Genomic DNA, 16,325 nt, shown 5'->3' on the forward strand with positions numbered 1-16,325 from the left:
CTACACATAGAAATACCACAAACCAGAAAGAACATAGAAATACAAAACATAGAACATAGACCAAAACCCGGAAATAATAAATCAAACACCCTACTACATAAATCACCACCCCGAACTACATAAACAAAATACCCTCTGGCACGTCCTGACCAAACTACAATAACAAATAACCCTTATACTGGTCAGGACGTGACAATTGGGGAGAGAAATTAGAAAAGATCTTCAAGATATGTGGGTTTTTGGTAACAGAATGACAAGACACTAGGCAATGTTTAAAAGGCATATAATTTCTCCAAAACTAAGTACAAGTGTTGATATTACACTGAACAAAAATATAAAGTGGTAGTACCGTGTTTCATGAGCTGAATAAAAGATCCCAGAAATTTTCCTTACACACAAAAAGCTTATTTCTCTCAAATGTTGTGCACAAATTTGTTGACATCCATGTTAGTGAGCATTTCTGCTTTGCCAAGATAATCCACCTGACAGGTGTGGCATATCAAGAATCTGACTAAAAAGCATGATCATTCTACAGGTGCACCTTGTGCTGGGGAAACGAAAGGCCACTAAAATGTGCCGTTTTGTCACACAACACAATGCCACAGATGTATCAAGTTTTGAGGGAGCGTCCAATTGGCATGCTGACTGCAGGAATGTCCACCAGAGCTGTTGCCAGATAATTGAATGTTCATTTTTCTACCATAAGCCACCTCCAAAGTTGTTTTAGGGAATTTGGCAGTTCGTCCAACCGGCCTCACAACCGCAGACCACGTGTAACCACACCAGCCTAGGACCTCCACACCCAGCTTCTTCACAACAAACACAATTTCATGTTATCGATGACAATTTTAATGCACAGAGATACCATGAAAAGATCCTGAGGCCCATTGTCGTGCCATTCATCCGCCGCCATCACCTCATGTTTCAGCATGATAATACACAGCCCCTTGTCACAAGGATCTGTACATGATTCCTGGAAGCTGAAAATGTCTTAATTCTTCCATGACCTGCATACTGAGGCATGTCACCCGTTGGGCATGTTTGGGATGCTCTGTATCAACATGTATGACAGCATTTTCACAGTTCCCACCAATATCCAACAACTTTGCACAGCCATTGAAGATGAGCGGGTCAACATTCCACAGGCCACAATCAACAGCCTGATCAACTCTATGCAAAAGAGATGTGTCGCTCTGTATGAGACAAATGTTGATCACACCAGATACTGACTGGTTCTGATCCCCACCCTACCTTTTTAAAAAAGGTATCTGTGACCAACAGATGCATATCTACATTCCTAGTCATGTGAAATCCATAAATAAGGACCTAATGAACTCATTTCAATTGACTGATTTAAACTGTAACTCAGTAGTCTTTGAATTTGTTGCATGTTGCGTTTATATTTTTGTTCAGTATAGTTGGCAAGGGTCTGTACTTCAACATTGTGTTTTGACATATTTCTAATACCTTAAGACTTTTTCTGAGATGTTTTCTTAGACCCCTTGACCAGAAATCAAAGCCTTCAATTATTCAAATTTTTTAAGATGGAAAATATTTGAAATAAATATATATGCTTTTAATTTCCTAAAAATATAGACTCTTAGCTTTCATTTGACACCCATTTTGAAATGCTCCTATCAGCTTCACATGTTGGTCGTCGTGGGTCCTTTACATGGAAATGCCGAAGTCTCAAACCCATTGACTGGGACTCCATTGTGGGCCTGCCAAGAGGTAAATTAAACTGTCAAGCAAGGAAAATGAGCAAGACTTGTCTCCTGTGGTGGTTAGACAGATTCCTGGGAGGGAAGTGATTCATATCCTCTGTTGATGATGACACTTCCCACTGGGCTCAGATGTAATTTCAACGTCTAGTTTTGATTTATATTTGGTTCAGTTGTCAACTGAAGTGAATTCAACACAAAATAAATTTAAAAATTAAATGTCACCATGTCATTGGATTTAGGTCAACAGTTGGGTGAAAAAAAGACATTTCCCTTACATTGATGACTTTTTGTAAATCTGGTCAGATTCCCATGTGTACTGAGCAAAAATATGAACGCAACATTAATTCAAACCAAATGTTATTTGTCACATGGGCCAAATACAACAGGTGTAGACCTTACAGTGAAATGCTTACTTTACAAGCCCTTAACCAAAGATGCAGTTTTAAGAAAAATAAGTGTTAATTAAGTTAAAAAAATAGATAAGTAAAAAATGATATATAAAAAAATAAAACAAATCTTACAAAAATAAAAAATAATTAAAGAGCAGCAGTAAAATAACAGTAGCGAGGGGGGGACAATGCAACTAGTCCGGGTAGCCTTTTGATTAGCTGTTCAGGAGTCTTATGTCTTGGGGGTAGAAGTTCTTAAGAAGCCTTTTGGACCTAGACTTGGTACTCCGGTACAACTTGCTATGTGGTAGCAGAGAGAACAGTCATGACTACGGTAGCTGGAGTTTTTGACAATTTTAGGGTCGCTTACACTGCATGGTATAGAGGTCCTGGATGGCAGGAAGCTTGGCCCCAGTGATGTACTGGGCCGTACGCACTACCCTCTATAGTGCCTTGCGGTCGGAGGCCTAGCAGTTGCCATACCAGGCAGTGATGCAACCAGTAAGGATGCACTCAATGGTGTAGCTATAGAACTTTTTGAGGATCTGAGGACCCATTCCAAATCTTTTCAGTCTCCTGAGGGGGAATAGGCATTGTCGTGCCCTCTTCACAACTGTCTTGGTGTGTTTGGACCATGACAGTTCGTTGGTGATGTGGACACCAAGGAACTTAAAGCTCTCAACCTGCTCCACTACAGCCCAGTTGATGAGAATGGGGGCATGCTTGGTCCTCCTTTTCCTGTAGTCCACAATCATCTCCTTTGTCTTGATCACGTTGAGGGAGAGGTTGTCATCCTAGCACCACACGTCCATGTCTCTGACCAGTCAATTGAAATAAATTCATTAGGCCCTATTCTATGGATTTCACATGACTGGGCAGGAGTTCAGCCATGGGTGGGCATAGGCCCACCCACTTGGGAGCCAGGCCCAGCCAATCAGAATTCATTTTCCCCACAAAAGGGCTTTATTACAGACAGAAATATTCCTCTGTTTCATCTGCTGTCCGGGGTCGCTGGTCTCAGACGATCCCGCAGGTGAAGAAGTCGGATGTGGAGGTCCACATGTGGTTACACGTGGTCTGCAGTTGAAAGGCTGGTTGGACGTACAGCCAAATTCTCTGAAACAACGTCGGTAGAGAAATGAACATTCCATTTTCTGGCAACAGCTCTGATGGACATTCCTGCAGTCAGCATACCAATTGCATGCTCCCTCAAAATTTGAAACATCTGTGGCATTGTGTTGTGTGACAAAACTGAACATTTAAGAGTGGCCTTTTATTGTCCCCAGCACCAGGTGCACCTGTGTAATGATCATGCTGTTTAATCAGCTTTTTGATATGCCACACCTGTCAGTTGGATGGATAATCTTGACAAAGGAGAAATGCTCACTAACAGAGATGTAAATAAATATGTGCAGATAATTTGAGAGAAATAAGCTTTGAAAAAATTCTGTGATCTTTTATTTCAGCCACTTTACATGTTGCATTTATATTTTTGTTCAGTATAGACTCAACATCACCAATTTTTATTTATGTGTGGAAATGGCATGGAGACAATGTTGATTGAACCAGTTTTTGAGGAGGTCCTTTGCCTCATCTGTAGGAAAGCCTCTGATGTTGACAGGAAAAAGGTCAATAGAAATGTTTGTTGTACAAATTTGTTTGGGCATCAGAGTAATACAGCAAACTGCAATGCAATTCCTCTAGTCTAGGACTTTCATGTGAGGTTCATGTGGGTCCTTGTGCATTTCAATTTTATTCCTGTCAAAACAACTTCCACTCCTCAAAACGTCCAAGCGAAGACAAACTTGCAAGGTATGTTTCCTGACAGCTCTCCCCTTCCTTCTTCCCTTCCTCCCTTTTCCCTCCCTCCCTCCATTCAGTCTTTCAGTTTTGTTTGTCCTTCAGACTGCACTCACAGGGTTCTATCATCCTAACTCAGAGGCTTCCTATGGTTTTGCAGTATTGTCAAACCATAATGCAAGAGAACACAAAAGCCTCAAAGTCCTCTGTCTCCTTCAAATCTGCATTGCAGTAGAACAGCATTCAACTATCGCCACACAAACAGGGAATGTTGTTGGTCTCTGTCTAGTGGATGGATATCAGGTCGCTCATTTGATCACAGTGAGTGTGACTGCGTTTTGGATCTGAATAGAGCGTTGGCTCACTCTAGTGGCAGAAAGACAAAGATTGCCATCCCTGAATCATCAGATAGATTTCAGCTGCACCAGTCTGGCCTGTGGGTAGAGCATATGCGCCCGCTTGGAGTATTTAGCCAACCACAAGAAAACATTGATCAAACAACAGACGCGAGACCAGAACCCTACTCAGCCCCCCATAAACTCCACCCAGGAAGCTGCTTTGATCAGAAGCTTTGGACTAATAATGTATGATCTATGGGAATTATATTGTTAAACTGATATAGGAATAGCTATCAGGGGGAAAAACATTGATTTTGATTGAAGTCTGTCAGTCAGTGCATACTGTAAATCACCCCCCCAGCATGTTTGTATGCCCTTTCATTCAAATGACCCCAATGACTTTCCCCAAGTGTCCCTCAACCTAATTTTCCTCCTCATTAGCTCGTACTGGAGAAATTTGCAATTTTGAGGACAGAGGAGAGCAGCTTGAATACCCACCAGAGGAGAACATGGATTAAACTTGCTACAGTAGTGTGTAGTGAGTGTGTTGTGAAGTGAATGGGACCCTCTAAGGGTTTGCACCACAACAGATATGTGATAGGAGAACGCAGCGAAGCCTCACACAGACAAACTAAGACTTTGTGTGTATGGTGGTTCATACATAAGTGCATTTTGCATGCATTTTCCAAGTGTGTGTGTGTCTTTGTGTGCATGTGTAGGGTCTACCCAGGGGAGGCATAGGGATGACGCTGGTATTTGACATTGATAAATGAGGGAGAGACTGTACTCTACCCTTACAGCACATCTCAGCAAGCACACCTCATCAGCATTCAACATGCATCATTAGCTCATCCATCCATCCAATCACGTGAGATTGCCCCTGTAGAGTATGTGTGTGTGTGTGTGTGTGTGTGTGTGTGTGTGTGTGTGTGTGTGTGTGTGTGTGTGTGTGGGCATACGTGTACTGGTGAGTGTTTGTGCACACTTGTGCATGTATGTGTAAGGGAGAGACTGAGGGAGAATCCCTTTGTGTTCCTCCCTCTGTATTCCCAAGGTCATCTGTAGGATATGTGATCAGCTACAAGACAGTCAATGCATTCAATTCAAGGGATAGATGGCATTTAAGGTCAGTAATCACATAGAATTGACACATACACATTTATTACAAACCAAATAGCCTACATGTTGGATTGCTGATATATTATCGGATAAATGCAAAACGCCAATTGCTTTTCCTCAGCAGAGAAGAAAGCATACCATCACAAACTAATGATACCCGTGTTTATTTTCATATCGGATTGGAATCCCCACATCTGATGGCATGATCTGAAAGGGTTAAATCCTAAGAGTGGGGTTGAGAGAGTGCATCCAGAGCCTCAGCCAGCGAGAGAGAAAGATGATTTTGACAGGAGATTGCATTCAGACATATTTGATACCCAGTTCCCATGGTAACCAGCTACCACGGTGCACCTGACCTACATATGTGGCGTATGTACACAAACACATGCAAACCATCTGTTAGCGCTGCTCAACACGGGCTCGCAGGGAATCTCACTGTCTGTCGTTTGAAAAGCCTTCAGAGCTTCAAGTGCAAACACACCGGCTCTGTTGTCGTCTTTAGATCTGTGCAGGTTGGTGGAAACCTGCAGAGAAGAAGCATTGCCAAGACGACTGCAAGCAATTTGAAGACAAACGACAGTCCACATGTATAATGTAAACTGTTTACTAGAGACTAACCATTCCCTCAACCTGTTCTCATTTTAAAGGATTTCATGATAAACACACATTAAGGCTTAGAGCATGATTTTATGATATATTATCAATCATTGATGAATGAGAGTGGAGGCTTTGGATTGATGCTAAGTGCAGAAGTTAAAGTGTTGTGATTTATTGCCAATAGGACTTTATTGTACTTCTTCCATTGTGATGTAGTGGCTTTTCCCATTTCATGGCTTTTAGCTACAGTATAACAATCATCACATCCATGAAGAATTCTGCTCTGTGCTAAATGTGGGTCTATTGAGTTAAAAAACGAAATAGTGAGACCTCCGTCCTTAGTTTGTGTGCAATGATTATTGTGTGAGTTATGTGACAAAGCTATGCATGCGCTAGGCCCGTGAGTAATTTATAGAAACATACTTTGCATGCTAATGCATACACTGGCACAAGGAAAGGAGACAAAGAGCACCGATGCATGAACTCATGTGTCAACATATACGTGCCTTCGACACACAGAGAAAAGTCACTCACTAGCGTCATTACTGCGTAGGTCAAACTTAACCAAAGGTCAAGTGTTAAGAGAGGCTGTAACCACTTTTACATTATCTCACTCCTCCATCCTCTTTCTCTCTTATCTTGGTGTCCTGCATTCAGAAATAGCCGCCATCTTCTCTTTTTCCCCCTTTTGTCTCATAAATTCTGCCAAGACAGGGCAGGGGACAGTGGACTCCCAGGGGGTATGCTGGGTAATAAATCTAATTCCTGTCTGCGTGTGGAGGCTCATGGGAAGGGCCTGGCCCACTTTCACTCAGACAAATATATCCACAATATGGTAGAAAGTGGGCCATAAAAGGGCTATAGACCTGGGTCACTTGCCAAGTCTGCTTGCCAAAAAGTCATATCCCAATTAGGACTCTGTCAACAAGTGTAACGTTTTTGGGGCTAGAGCTATTAGTATTTATAAACATTGTTGTTATCATTTGGCTGACAGATGCAGAGGATTATGCGTCCTTAAGGGATGTGTGAAGTTTGCTTCTTGTAAGCTATCAGCTGTTAGAGTTATCAGCGTCACTCTCATGGGAAATGAGCAGAATTCGAGACGTTCATAAAAGATTATCTGCACATTGTTGGAAATCTCTCAAGTGAGTGCTTGGATCTCTTGTGTCAAACAAAATACTTTTGGCTCGATGTCAAGAAGTTTGCCCACCCCTAACATAACCAGTAGTGGTGTGTGGGTAAAATCACTGAGGAAGCCAAGCCAGTAAAAAAGCCATATTACAACCTATGTTGTGATAATTGCATTGTTTGCTCTATAACCCATTTGTTCATACGCCACAGTGATATACAATAAGGCTGTGACAAGAAAAAGACAACAGTCACACAGTGGCGGAATAAATTCAACTACAGATACAGTGGCAAGAAAAAGTATGTGAACCCCTTGGAATTACCTGGATTTCTTCATACATTGGTCATAAAATTTGATCTGATCTTGATCTAAGTCACAATAATGGACAAACACAGTCTGCTTAAACTAATAACACACAACTTATTGTATTTTTCTTGTCTATATTGAATACATCATTTAAACATTCACAGTGTAGATTGGAAAAAGTATGTGAACCCCTAGTATAATGACTTCTCCAAGAGCTAATTGGAGTCAGGAGTCAGCTAACCTGGAGTCCAATCAATGAGACGAAATTGGAGATGTTGGTTAGAGATGCCCTGCCCTATAAAAAACACTCACAAAATTTGAGTTTGCAATTCACAAGGAGTATTGTCTGATGTGAACCATGCCTCGAACAAAAGAGATCCCAGAAGACCTAAGAAGATTAAGAATTGTTGACTTGCATAAAGCTGGAAAGGTTTACAAAAATATCTCTAAAAGCCTTGATGTTCATCAGTCCATGGTAAGACAAATTGTCTGTAAATAGAGAAAGTTCAGCACTGTTGCTACTCTCTCTAGGAGTGGCCGTCCTGCAAGTTTGTGTCACGTCCTGACCAGTAAAGGGCTTATTTGTTATTGTAGTTTGATCAGGACGTGGCAGGGGGTGTTTGTTTAGGGGTTTGTTATATTATGTGTTTATGTAGAAGGGGTATTTGTTTAGAGTGTTTCAGTTTTTTTGGGGCTATGTGTTTATGTAGAGGGGTGTTGGTTTAGAGTGTACCAGGGTTTTAGGTTTAGGTTCTAGGTTAGTGTATTCTATGTTAGTTCTAGGTTGTTTACGTCTATGTTCAGTTTATTGATTTGACCTTCAATTGGAGGCAGCTGGTTCTCGTTGCCTCTGATTGAAGGTCCTATGTATAGGGGTTGTTTTGTATGGGGTATTGTGGGTAGTTGTAGTTGCATAGCTTTGTGTTTAGCCTGCATCCTGTTCGTTCGTACGTTTTCTGGTTTTCTTGTTTTCGTGTTCAATAAAGTAAATATGAGCACTCAACCCGCTGCGCCTTGGTCCAATATCTACGAAAGACGTGACAGTATGACTGCAAGAGCACAGCGCAGAATGCTCAATGAGATTAACCTGTTGGGGATAGGGGGCAGTATTTGCACGGCCGGATAAAAAACGTACTCGATTTAATCTGGTTACTACTCCTGCCCAGTAACTAGAATATGCATATAATTGTTTGATTTGGATAGAAAACACCCTAAAGTTTCTAAAACTGTTTGAATGGTGTCTGTGATTATAACAGAACTCATTTGGCAGGCCAAAACCTGAGAAGATTCCAAACAGGAAGCGCTCTCTCTGACTATTTCTTGGCCTTCTTGATCATCTCTAACCAAAACAGGGGATCTCTGGCATAACGTGACATTTTCTAACGCTCTCAGAAGGCGCCAGAACGATGAATGGTGACTTTGCAGGCCATGGCTGAAAAACAGTAGCGCATTTGGATAGTGATCGATCTGAGGACAATGAGACTGGAGGCGCGTGCACGAGCCGACACCATGTTTACTTTCTCTCTCTTTGAACGAAAACAACGACTCCCGGTTGGAATATTAACGCTTTTTTACAAGAAAAATCGCATAAAAATTGATTTTAAACAGCGTTTGATATGCTTCGAAGTACGGTAATGGAATATTTCAATTTTTTTTGTCACGAAACGCGTCGGGCGCATCACCCTTCTTTACCCTTCGGATAGTGTCTTGAACGCACGAACAAAACGCCGCTATTTGGATATAACTATGGATTATTTGGAACCAAACCAACATTTGTTATTGAAGTAGAAGTCCTGGGTGTGCATTCTGATGAAGAACAGCAAAGGTAATCCAATTTTTCTAATAGTAATTCTGAGTTTGGTGAGTACCACACTTGGTGGGTGTGAAAATAGCTAGCCTGTGATGGCCGGGCTATCTACTCAGAATATTGCAAAATGTGCTTTCACCGAAAAGCTATTTTAAAATCGGACATAGCGAGTGCATAAAGGAGTTCTGTATCTATAATTCTTAAAATAATTGTTATGTTTTTTGTGAACGTTTATCGTGAGTAATTTAGTAAATTCACCGGAAGTGTTCGGTGGGAATGCTAGTCACATGCTAGTCACATGCTAATGTAAAAAGCTGGTTTTTGATATAAATATGAACTTGATTGAACAAAACATGCATGTATTGTATAACATAATGTCCTAGGAGTGTCATCTGATGAAGATCATCAAAGGTTAGTGCTGCATTTAGCTGTGGTTTTGGTTTTTGTGACATTATATGCTAGCTTGAAAAATGGGTGTCTGATTATTTCTGGCTGGGTACTCTGCTGACATAATCTAATGTTTTGCTTTCGTTGTAAAGCCTTTTTGAAATCGGACAGTGTGGTTAGATTAACGAGAGTCTTGTCTTTAAAATGGTGTAAAATAGTCATATGTTTGAGAAATTGAAGTAATAGCATTTCTAAGGTATTTGAATATCGCGCCACGGGATTCCACTGGCTGTTGAGTAGGTGGGACGCTAGCCCATAGAGGTTAAGAAGAATCCTAGAGTGTCAGCTAAAGACTTACAGAAATCTCTGGAACATGCTAACATCTCTGTTGACAAGTCTACAATATGTAAAATACTCAACAAGAATGATGTTCATTGGGAGGACACCACAGAAGAACCCATTGCAGTCCAAAAAAAACATTGCTGCACGTCTGAAGTTCACAAAAGAGCACCTGGATGTTCCACAGTGCTACTGGCAAAATATTCGGTGGACAGATGAAACAACTAAAGTTGAGTTGTTTGGAAGGAACACCCAACACTATGTGTGGAGAAAAAAAGGCACAGCACACAAACATCAACCTCATCCCAACTGTAAAGTATGGTGGCGGGAGCATCATGGTTTGGGACTGCTTTGCTGCCTCAGGGCCTGGACAGCTTGCTATCATCAACAGAAAAATTAATTCCCAAGATTATCAAGAAATTTTGCAGGAGAATATAAGGCTATCTGTCCGCCAATTGATGCTCAACAGAAGTTGGGTGATGCAACAGGACAACGACCCAAAACACAGAAGTAAATCAACAACAGAATCCTGACCTCAACCCGATTGAGATGCTGTGGCATGACCTCAAGAGAATGGTTCACACCAGACATCCCAAGAATATTGCTGAACTGACAGTTTTGAAAAGATGAATGGTCCAAAATTCCACCTGACCGTTTTACAGATCTGATCCGCAACTAAGGAAAATGTTTGGTTGAGGTTATTGCTGCCAAAGGAGGGTCAACCAGTTATTAAATCCAAGGGTTCACATACCTTTCCACCCTGCACTGTGAATGTTTATACGGTGTGTTCAATAAAGACATGAAAAGGTATAATTGTTTGTGCGTTATTAGTTTAAGCAGACTGTGTTTGTCTATTGTTGTGACTTAGATGAAGATCTGTTCACATTTTATAACCAATTTATGCAGACATCCAGGCAATTCCAAGGGTTCACATACTTTTTCTTGACACTGTATGTTTCATAACAAAACCGGAGAGCAACATCTGTCCGGTGAAGTCCACAAAGCAAATATTGCATGTAACTAACAGCTATATCACCTGCAGAATGACCAAGCAAGTTATTGTTTGACAGTTTAGTAAACTACTGATTTAGAACCACAGAGTTACCGCAAGTCAGCACAAATACAACAGGAACACTGTCTCAGATAATCCAGCACCATTTCAACTTAAACATTTAAACATCATTAAATCAACAAGTCTACATGCAGTATTCAGAAAGTATACAGATCCCTTGACTTTTTCCACATTTTGTTACAATACAGCCTTATTCCAAAAATGGATGAAAAAAAATCCCCCTCAATCTTCACACAATACCCCATAAGGACAAAGCAAAAACAGGTTTTTAGAAATGTTTGTAAATAATGTGAGTTCAGTGACCAGCCGGAGGAAGACGACACGACAGCACCATCCTCAGGGAATAGTTACTCAGTGTAAGGCCAATTAGTACACAGCTGGGCCCACTAATTGCTTTGTACCTTCCTCTATTTAGGTGTGCCAGGAGAGGAGCTAGGGGAGGATGGGGAGTAGCCGTTTGTTGTTTTGCTTTCCCTTTTTGGCCACGGCCTTTTGGTCAATGGCTTAGTTTATGTTGATTTGTTTTGTTACGCTGGTTTTTCAGCATTGGACGTTCCCTGTGCTGGAGTTATTTTGTCAGGCAAAAGAAGATCGTTTTTAGTAAACAAAAAAAAAGAAAAGGAACCACAACCACTGCCTCTGGTCTGTTCATTTTATGCCTCCCGCCTGTGTTAGGGTGCTTTGGAAAGGCTGATCCGTCCTCAACTGGTGGAGAATGCTGGCACTTTGAGGGAAGACCACAACCTTCCGGTGGCTGTGATTTATTTTTTTATTTGGGAAGCCCACTACCCGCTGATAGGCATGAGCGAAGAATTGCTACGTCAGCTAACAGCCTGCGCCATCGCCCAGCAGGAGACCTTATACCTCCTCAGCTCCAAAATAGCAGACCGCCCGTCTTCCAGGGACCGTAGGATGCCGAACGTCAACGCGCTGATTCCAAGTTTGATCGAGGATGAAGATGTGGAGGCCTACTTTCTGGCCTTTGAACGAACGGTGTAGAGAGCGAGATGGCCTCAGGACGACTGGGCGGGCCTCCTGGCTCCCTTGCTCACAGGCAAAGGCCAGGTGGCATACCATGACATTGAGGAAGGGGCTGCCGCGAATTACGCACATCTGAACGCGGAGATTCAGTCAGAGACCAGGCCCAAAGGTTTCATGACTAGAAGTACGCCGACTAGGAGTCACCGACGGGCCAACTCTATCAACTTATCCGTCTGGTAAGGGGGTGGCTATGCCTCACAAAAACCATGGCTGAAATGTTAGAAACCCTGGTCATAGACAAGTGTTTGAGGGAATTACCCGTCACCATGCAGAGGATAGTCGGTCAGGCAAATCCAGTTACAGTTGACCACCTAGTCCAGTGCATTGAGTTATACTTGTCTACTAAAAGCCTTGCTGCCATTAGTAGGGGCAAGAAGACAACTCCAGTTGTTCACCCCATGGCTAGCAGGAGGGTAGACAAGGCCAGGCCAGCACCTATCCCCATATTCAAGACTTTTAGTAAGGCTACGCCTCAGAGCCCTATGCAGTGTTTCAAGTGCAACACATATGGTCATATGGCTAGACACTGCCCCAGTGTAGACGTCCCTATGCCCACTGAATCATCAGCCACCCCCCGTGACCAGGTGGAATGTCCCGCGCCACAGGTATGTTGGCATGTGGAGCTGGACCCGGCTCGGAGTATGCCAGTGCACATAAGAGTGACGGACTTGGAGGTCTTCCTGGATTCGGGAAGCATGGTGTCTCTGGTACGGGAGGAGGTCCTGGCCAACGCGCCCCGCCTCAATTCCATACCCCTGTCGTGAAGACCACCCTGATCGTCGGGGGCGAGGGAGTGGCCCTGATAGAGCACGGAGTCCGAACAACTCTAATCGCCACGCACTGGCACACTCAGAGCCCACCCGGAGACGCACTCGATGGCGCACACTGCAGGGGAAGGAACGAGATGAAGCTAAGAAGGCGTGGCAGGGCAACCGGAATTCCTTGTCAGACCAGGGAGGGACAGGAGACTCCCCCGATGACCATCTGAGGCACTTGTTCCAGGACACCACGTAGGAAGACACCTGGAGGGGGTTCAAGAGCGACCCGTGGGAGCCAGATCTAACCAGACCCCCGTCCTGAGTCAAGTCAACGAGCTCCAGAGGGAGCAGATATGCCAGGTGTTTTAGGAGTCATCGAGGGAGAGCACCCCAACCAGGAGTGCCCCCTCCCTCGCCCCAACACGCACAACTTAACCCTGTCGGAAGAGCTAATGGGCCAATTCGGAACCGCCCAACACCGGGACCCCGACCTTCGCCAGGCGATGTGGAAGATCGAAGAGGATAGATGGGAGGAGTATCGGCTCGGAAGGTGAGTTAACCACTCCTTATTACGCCATCAAGCAGGGTCTCTTGTACTGGGTGGCCAAACGTAGAAGGGTAGAACAGGAACTGCTAATGGTGCCCCATTCATACAGAGATGTGGTGTTACACATGGCCCATACACATGTACTAGGGGGCCACCTCGCCAGGGAGAAGACCACAGAATGGTTGCTGGGGTGTTTCTATTAGCCGAGGATTACCTAAGATGTTGCTAAGCATTCAAAACTTGTGACACCTGCTAACACACTGGTCCCAAGTGAACATACCGTAACCCTCTTATCCCTCTCCCAATTATAGAGGCCCATTGGAGCGCATAGCCATAGACCTGGTGGGACCCCTTCCTTGTTCGGTGCACGGACATGAGTACATCTTGGTGGTGGTGGACTATGCAACGAAGTTCCCAGAGGTTATTCCCTTGAGGTCACTGAAAGCCATGGCAAAGGAACCCGAGTGGGCCTCCCAGCCACCATCCTGACTGACCAGGGCACGCCTGTCATGTCCAGACTGATGAAGGAACTGTGTCAGTTATACCGGGTCAAACAAATAAGGACCAGTGTGTACCACCCCCAGACGGACGGGCTGTGTGAACGGCTGAATGAAACCATCAAAAGCATGCTATGCCGGGTGGTGGACCGGGATGGGAGGTCCCTCAGGCATCTGTGCCACGAGCACAGTTAGCGTAGTCAGCTCAGCTTTCCCCATTGAGACCGTGTCTGTGCCTCGATCTTGGTTGGGCAAAATTAAAAATGGCGGTGTTCGCTTCAGTAATCTTACTAGTATAAAGACCTCCTCCATTCCTGCCATTATTGAAAGAGATTGTGATCCTTCACATCTCAAAATTGGGTTACTTAATGTTAGATCCCTCACTTCCAAGGCAGTTATAGTCAATGAACTAATCACTGATCATAATCTTGATGTGATTGGCCTGACTGAAACATGGCTTAAGCCTGATGAATTTACTGTGTTAAATGAGGCCTCACCCCCTGGTTACACTAGTGACCAAACCCCCCGTGCATCCGGCAAAGGCGGAGGTGTTGCTAACATTTACGATAGCAAATTTCAATTTACAAAAAAAAAAACAATGACGTTTTCGTCTTTTGAGCTTCTAGTCATGAAATCTATGCAGCCTACTCAATCACTTTTTATAGCTACTGTTTACAGGCCTCCTGGGCCATATGCAGTGTTCCTTACTGAGTTCCCTGAATTCCTATCGGATCTTGTAGTCATAGCAGATAATATTCTAATTTTTGGTGACTTTAACATTCACATGGAAAAGTCCACAGACCCACTCCAAAAGGCTTTCGGAGCCATCATCGACTCAGTGGGTTTTGTCCAACATGTCTCTGGACCTACTCACTGCCACAGTCATACTCTGGACCTAGTTTTGTCCCATGGAATAAATGTTGTGGATCTTAATGTTTTTCCTCATAATCCTGGATTATCGGACCACCATTTTATTGCGTTTACAATTGCGACAAATAATCTGCTCAGACCCCAACCAAGGAAGATTAAAAGTCGTGCTATAAATTCTCAGACAACCCAAAGATTCCTTGATGCCCTTCCAGACTCCCTCTGCCTACCCAAGGACGTCAGAGGACAAGAATCAGTTAACCACCTAACCGAGGAACTCAATTCAACCTTGCGCAATACCCTAGATGCAGTTGCACCCCTAAAAATTAAAAACATCTGTCATAAGAAACTAGCTCCCTGGTATACAGAAAATACACGAGCTCTGAAGCAAGCTTCCAGAAAATTGGAACGGAAATGGCGCCACACTAAACTGGAAGTCTTCCGACTAGCTTGGAAAGACAGTACCGTGCAGTATCGAAGAGCCCTCACTGCTGCACGATCATCCTATTTTTCCAACTTAATTGAGGAAAATAAGAACAATCCGAAATTTCTTTTTGACACTGTCGCAAAGCTAACTAAAAAGCAGCATTCGCAAATGGAGGATGGCTTTCACTTCAGCAGTAATAAATTTATGAACTTTTTTGAGGAAAAGATCATGATCATTAGAAAGCAAATTACGGACTCCTCTTTAAATCTGGGTATTCCTCCAGGGCTTCATTGTCCAGAGTCTGCACAACTCTGCCAGGACCTTGGCTCAAGGGAGATACTAAAGTGTTTTAGTACTATATCTCTTGACACAATGATGAAAATAATCATGGCCTCCAAACCCTCAAGCTGCATACTGGACCCTATTCCAACTAAACTACTGAAAGAGCTGCTTCCTGTGCTTGGCCCTCCTATGTTGAACATAATAAACGGCTCTCTATCCACCGGATGTGTACCAAGCTCACTAAAAGTGGCAGTAATAAAGCCTCTCTTGAAAAAGCCGAATCTTGACCCAGAAATTATAAAAAACTATCGGCCTATATCGAATCTTCCATTCCTCTCAAAAATTTTAGAAAAAGTTGTTGCGCAGCAACTCACTGCCTTCCTGAAGACAAACAATGTATACGAAACGCTTCAGTCTGGTTTTAGACCCCATCATAGCACTGAGACTGCACTTGTGAAGGTGGTAAATGACCTTTTAATGACGTCAGACCGAGGCTCTGCATCTGTCCTCATGCTCCTAGATCTTAGTGCCGCTTTTGATACCATCGATCACCACATTCTTTTGGAGAGATTGGAAACCCAAATTGGTCTACATGGACAAGTTCTGGCCTGGTTTAGATCTTATCTGTCGGAAAGATATCAGTTTGTCTCTGTGAATGGTTCGTCCTCTGACAAATCAATTGTAAATTTCGGTGTTCCTCAAGGTTCCGTTCTAGGACCACTATTGTTTTCACTATATATTTTACCTCTTGGGGATGTCATTCGAAAACATAATGTTAAATTTCACTGCTATGCGGACGACACACAACTGTACATTTCAATGAAACATGGTGAAGCCCCAAAATTGCTCTCGCTAGAAGCCTGTGTTTCAGACATAAGGAAGTGGATGGCTGCAAATTT

This window comes from Salmo trutta, chromosome 2 (assembly GCF_901001165.1).
Source record: "Salmo trutta chromosome 2, fSalTru1.1, whole genome shotgun sequence".
Lineage (NCBI taxonomy): Eukaryota > Metazoa > Chordata > Actinopteri > Salmoniformes > Salmonidae > Salmo > Salmo trutta.